The following is a 6,000-nucleotide window of genomic DNA, read 5'->3' on the forward strand; positions in this document are numbered from 1 at the left end:
AGTACCTCACAATTGGTTTTACTGAGTAGAAGAAAACAAATCAGCCAAGATAAACTAATAAAGAACAATGAAATTAGGAAAGAAGTTCTTTTAAAACAAAGAGGCCAAATAGTATGTCTCAGCCCTGTCTTACTCAATAGCAATGTAAGCTTTTCAGTGATGAGAGGTGATTAATATCTTGTACTATGTCTCAGGGAAAAAGAGTACTTTAGCAGACAGCTTCTTAGAACCATACTGACACGCAAAGGAATTATCTCTTAACATGAGGCAGATTCTTAAGTGGCATCCTAAAAAGAGACAGAGTTAACTATCTTCCTGAAATTTAGGTCTCTGAGCAGCAAATTGTATTAATGAGGGATGACAGAATCTGTACCCTTGTACCCTCATTTTTCCCTTGAGAAGTAGGCACACTGTTCTATTTACTCTGTGAAATCTGACAGTATTACAATACAAAATAACGTGCATGTGAAAACATACCCCAACATTATTTCCACAGCTATGACACAATCACTTGTAAGTATCACCCAGCTCCGAAATGCAGCCCAGTAGGAGTGAACACACTGAGAGAAACCAGTGTACCACAGCAGACCGTAGACCTCTCTCCACATCAAAGACTTTTCTAAAAGTGAAACCTAGAGCTGAAAAGAGGCGTCATCTCATTATAATAGACATTATGTTCCAGTTCCTTTAGTGAACAGTACCTAAGAAACAGGAAAGATCACACGATATTTTTCACAATGCAGTTATAAAACATAACACTTCATGTAACATACCTTCTTAGTAGCATGTCTATTTTTTGCCATCCTGAACTATAATTCATTCCTTGCAATGCCTTCAACTCAATGTGTTATACAAACTCAAATCATGTTCACATTTTAAAATGTCTTATAAAAATTGCTTCATGTAAAGGGTATGTGTACATAAACTAATGTATACATAAAATGCTTTAAGTGGAGACATTTTTATGAGTCACTTAAAAGCAGAACAGCACTTGGCTTCATAACAATTTTCACACTCAAGATACCTCAAAGAGCTTTGCAAATGAATAGCTTGGAAACCAACAAAGATACTCATGCTGTAGGCAAACACAGATGATTTGAAGGGGAGCAGACAAATGCAAAGGTATTAGAGCTTCTTCTCTGAACACATGAATAGAAAACTATGGTTAAATTAAGAAAAATCGAAGACACTATGGCATCAGCTTTAATTCTTTTTTGTTCTGTGTTTCTCTCCTGTGTTGTTTTTTTTTTTTTATTAGGAGTCTTTAATATAGAGGTTCAAATACATAAGCTCTCAGAAATTAATGATAATGTGGAAATAAGATTAAAATATGGCTGTTCCACTCAGCAACATACTGGGAAAAACCCAGTATATTTTATTGCTTAAAACAATTCACACTAAAATTGAACTATGTTTCTTTTCTAACCTTTCAAAAATTGTTGAATAACTCCATAGAACTATCATCAATTTGCTTGTATTTGACTTTGAATTCACAGTTTATAATGGAATTGTTAAGGTTGAAAGAGAGGTCTAAAATAATTGAGTCCAACCACTAACATAGTTCTGCCATGCTCACTCCCAAACCATGTCAGAATGTGACACATCCACATGCCTTTTGAACTCATCCAGGCATGACCATTCCACCACTTCCTTAGGCAGCCGATCTCAATGTCTGACCATGTTCTCAATGAAAAAACTTTCCCTGATATCCAATCTAAACCTCCCCTGGTGCAGTTAGAGGCTTTCTCTGTCCTGTACCACTTGTTGAGTGGGAGAAGAGACCAACCCCACCTGGCTGCACCCTCCTTTCAGGCAGCTGTAGAGAGTGATAAGGTCCCTCCTGGGATCCCTTTTCTCTGGGCTAAACAACCTCTGCTCCCTCAGCAGCTCCTCACAAAACTTGTGCTGCAGACCCTTCAGCAGCTTTGCTGCCCTTTTCTGGACATGCATATAGTCCAGTACATACACACACATCACTGGTGGTCAATGCTAAGAAAAATATTCTGAAAACAGTTTGGTATTCCTAAAAGAAGAGATTCTCAACAGCAATATGTATATGCAATCATTTTTCAAAGCCTTATGACTGTGAATGGGACAACTGCTGTAATTTAATCAAAATGCCAGTTGTCATCACAAGATTATTTCACACAGTACTCAGTATAATACTTACACTATTAAATAATAATGTAAGTATCAATATCAGTAAATAATTTCTGGTAATGAAGTGTGAGAAATAGAGGCAAAGATTTTAGTAAATTTTGAATATTTTTATTTTAAAACTGATATGTGTTGTTGAAATCAGAAGTAGAATATATTACAAAAATAAAGGTTTTAAGATAAATATATCCAAACTTGAAATATATTATTTTTCTTTGTTGTTTCAGACAACTTTATTATAGATAGAAAATAAGGAGAAGACTTGCAATGAGCACATGCACACTCTCCTAATCTTTAAAAGCATAAGTAAAAGCAACACATTCCAGAGGAAAAGGTAAGATCCCTCTGAGCAGGTACTGTTGTGAAGAAATGTCTGTGCAGAAATTCCCTTTAAATGGCTCTCTCAAGAAAGCTGGTATTTATGATATTATGCCTAATGAGAAAAATGTGCTCCAAATAATCTTTCTTGTTATAATCTAAGACTCAGTCTTAAATTGCACAGGAAAGGATGAGTGTTTTACCAGTTTCACAGCAGGGCACACGGCAAGGAGAGCCCTGCTCCCCACCTTGAGAAGGTGTTTCCAGGTACTCCAGAGTCTGGCTCCTACAGGCAGCACCAGGCTGTGTGCCCACCCTGAGCCTCTGTGCTTCATTACACAAAAACAGCACAATGTTCCAGCCTGACTTTATCTGCTCTGCTTTACTGTAAGGCTTCACACTGCATGTCCATGTCAGAATAGTTTGGGAAAGTTGATATGAGACTAGCAGATCCTCTGAACATATTAAAGGCAATTTACCTGAGCTGTGGGTGATTATAAGAATATTTGAAAAATTTGATCATGATGCTTTGCACAGTTACGTGTAAGTTACTCCCTTCTCTAATTCTGTGATAACTGCTTAAATACTTACTTAAGCACAATTTTGCAGCCTTTAATGAAACATTTACAACCAAATCTTTACAATACTGTTACACAAATGTCAATGATTTCTAAAACATTCTCTTATACAAAAGTGTTTAAAATCATTTGATTACTGAAAAAGCTGTTAGTCTAAAACTCACTCACGGAAAAGAAATTTAGGAACTTGCTAACCTATACATTTTTTTAATCATCTCAAGCACTACTATTGAACTAATGGGTTACTTAAGGTTGACAGAAAGCAAAATAAGCATTTGTTTTCCTGCTGAATACTGATTACAAGTAATGTTTTTCTTCAGAAGAATAAAACTCCAACTGATGGGTGCAAAATGAGAAACTGCATCTAGAGAGACAACTGTAGCCTTTATATCTGCTTTCTATTGCATGTCATTGCAACTGAAATATTATTTCTTCTTATATATTTGGAAGAAAATATTACAAAGTATTGAACACTTTAAGAAAATTCTGTCTAGGTATGATAAATACAAATTGTGGGAGATCCCTCCAGCACAGTGGATAAACAAATACCACAGACCTGACATTCAGAACAGGTGGGAGGAAAGGGGGCAGGACAGGCACAAATTAATTGAAATAAAGCAAACTCGAGGATGAATGTCATCTATGGGATAGATGCAAGAATGAAAAAATAAATTTTCTTATAAAACTGTCTTTTCAAAACAAAGTGTTTCGTTTATTGCTTCCCCAAAGGAGAATCTGTTCCCTCTGCAGTCTCCCACAGGGGCCTCAATCTCTGAAAAGAGCAACATCAGGTAACAAGTTTGATCAGTTTTGTAGGAAGACTTTGGTCTGCATGCTGGTGTGTTCTTGAGCACTCAAATCAGTTTAGCAATTAACTGCCTATGACTTCTGCAATGCAACCATCAGCTTTCAGATCTGGCAAAGTATTTTGTAAGAAGCCTCGAGACCTCTTGAAAACACACTGTCATCAATCAAAGGTTTAACATGTTCAGAAGACAAATAACGACATCCTGACAAATTTGCTAATTTCATAAAAGCATGGTTTCATAGAAATATCTTAATACTGATTTACTTTGAATCTGAAATGCAATCACATACACAGCAAAAGGTGCATTATAATAAGACCTACTTAGTATTCTTGAATTGTTCAGTTTTTGCTATTTATATTTGGATTTGAAAATAGGGAAAGAAATACCAGTAACCTCAACCATTCGTGCTATCCAGCATCCTATTTAGCTCTGGACAGATATTTGCAGATACAGAAAAAAACCCAGTTAGCCATCACTCAATAAACACAGACATTTGCACAAAGTCCATCATCACCACTACACCATGGCATGCTTTAAAATGAGTATTTAAAAGGCAAGAGACTTTTATGTTTCCTCCTTACTCTAGACTGTATATTAAGAATTGAAACACCAAAGCCACATAGCCATTAACATCAAAAATCACGTGAAATACTCAAGGTAAGCACCTTCACACATCGCTGTCACAGGCACACTTGCAGCATGATTTGTAATTCAGAGCAAACCCCACGATTAAAACGTTTGTATAAAGATTATGCATGTCATACTGTTCATCACATGACTAATTCATAGAAGATCAGTTTGAAACATTATAAAGATAAATCATGGCTCGCATTTGAAAACCCTGTGTCAGGGCTAAATTTTTATTTCTCCCCATTAAAATTTTTCTGCAGTGCCTTTTTTTGTTTGTTTGTTTGAAGGGGGGAGGCTGCTCAGGTGTTTTCAAAGTTGTTTCAAGTCGAATTCACATTCCTTACCTTCTTTCCTGTAATTAAACCTTATTACTTCAAACGTCAGCGCTGCAGAAATTCCCCCCTGCCTCCCTGTCTTCACATACACACACAGAGTACTGAGCGCTCAAAAAATAGAAAATAAAAAAAAAAAGGGGGACATAAAAAACGGCAGATACATTCCCAGTCCCACGAGTTTCACACCATCTCTCAGCTATTCTCCCTTTTAACAGAGTGCCCGGTTTGGCACGCTGTTTTCCCTTCTGCGAGCCCAGCGTTCAGCAGAGCCGCGGCGGCTGCACCCACACACCCGCCCGCCCTCACGCACCTCTGTGGCCCCCAGGAGCTGCCCGGCCCTGGGAGCGCTGCACTCCCGCACGGCGGCCCGGGCACCTGCGGCTCCTTCCTGACCCTGCTCGGCTCCCTCTCCCCTCAGGCACCGCGGGCTCGCACACTTTCTTGGGAACTTATGGAAGTTTTGCGGCTCCAGACCGGGATGAGCAGGGAATGGAGGCTGCTCTATCCGCACGGCCGGGCTCCTCGCCTGTGGCCCTGCCGCTCCTCCGGCGGAGGCAGCGTCCGTCCCTGGGTGCCCGGCTCCGGGGGCCCCCACACGCAGCCCCGGCCACCGGGGGGCCATCCCGGGCTCTCCCCCTTCCCGGGAAAAGCCGCCTTACCTGCTACATGGAGCTGCAGCGGCAGCAGGCGGAGCAGCGGCAGCAGCGACCGCAGCGGCAGCAGCCCGCTCGCTCAATCGCCGTAGCAGCACCACTGCCCTTTCTCGCCTTCCCCTTCATTCACCACGGATGTCGCGGGGGCAAAGGCAGGTAGAAACCACTTTCTTACTGGAAGAGGTCGGTTCCCTGCTCAGAACGCCTCTGAACGGCTCTCTGAGGCTCCCGACACATTCACCCTTCAGATCGATACTGCACTTGAGCAGCAGCCTGAGCTCAGCTGCGGCTGATAGAGAGCAGCCAATTGGTATTGAGGATTCCCTTTCGGCAACCCCCTCCCACAAAAATACACCGTCTGCATCTGAAATTTCTGAGTTGTGAAAAGTAGTTTTAACCCCTTGCTTGAAAAGCACCCTGTGCTCTTGGAGCTCCGGATAATCTCATTTTTTATTTTTGCATTAAAAACACCTCTGACTGTCCAAACTATCCCCACCTGGATGCTTTTAAGCTGGGTAAC

At 40.5% G+C, this 6,000-nt stretch overlaps 1 protein-coding gene across 2 annotated transcripts in view; it reads right to left on the reverse strand.

Moving 5' to 3' along the window:
* CDH12 (cadherin 12) overlaps positions 1–5,686 on the reverse strand; it is a 529,539-nt gene extending 523,853 nt beyond the window's left edge. For both annotated transcript variants that reach the window (XM_054284703.1, XM_054284702.1), the window contains exon 1: positions 5,487–5,686. The gene's annotated coding sequence lies outside the window, so the exon portion shown is untranslated. The remainder of the gene's footprint in view (positions 1–5,486) is intronic.
* Between the last annotated feature and the right edge of the window lie 314 nt (positions 5,687–6,000).

This window comes from Melozone crissalis, unplaced genomic scaffold (assembly GCF_028551555.1).
Source record: "Melozone crissalis strain CALT ecotype California unplaced genomic scaffold, PUWL_Pcris_2 ptg000042l_1, whole genome shotgun sequence".
Classification (NCBI taxonomy): Eukaryota; Metazoa; Chordata; class Aves; order Passeriformes; family Passerellidae; genus Melozone; species Melozone crissalis.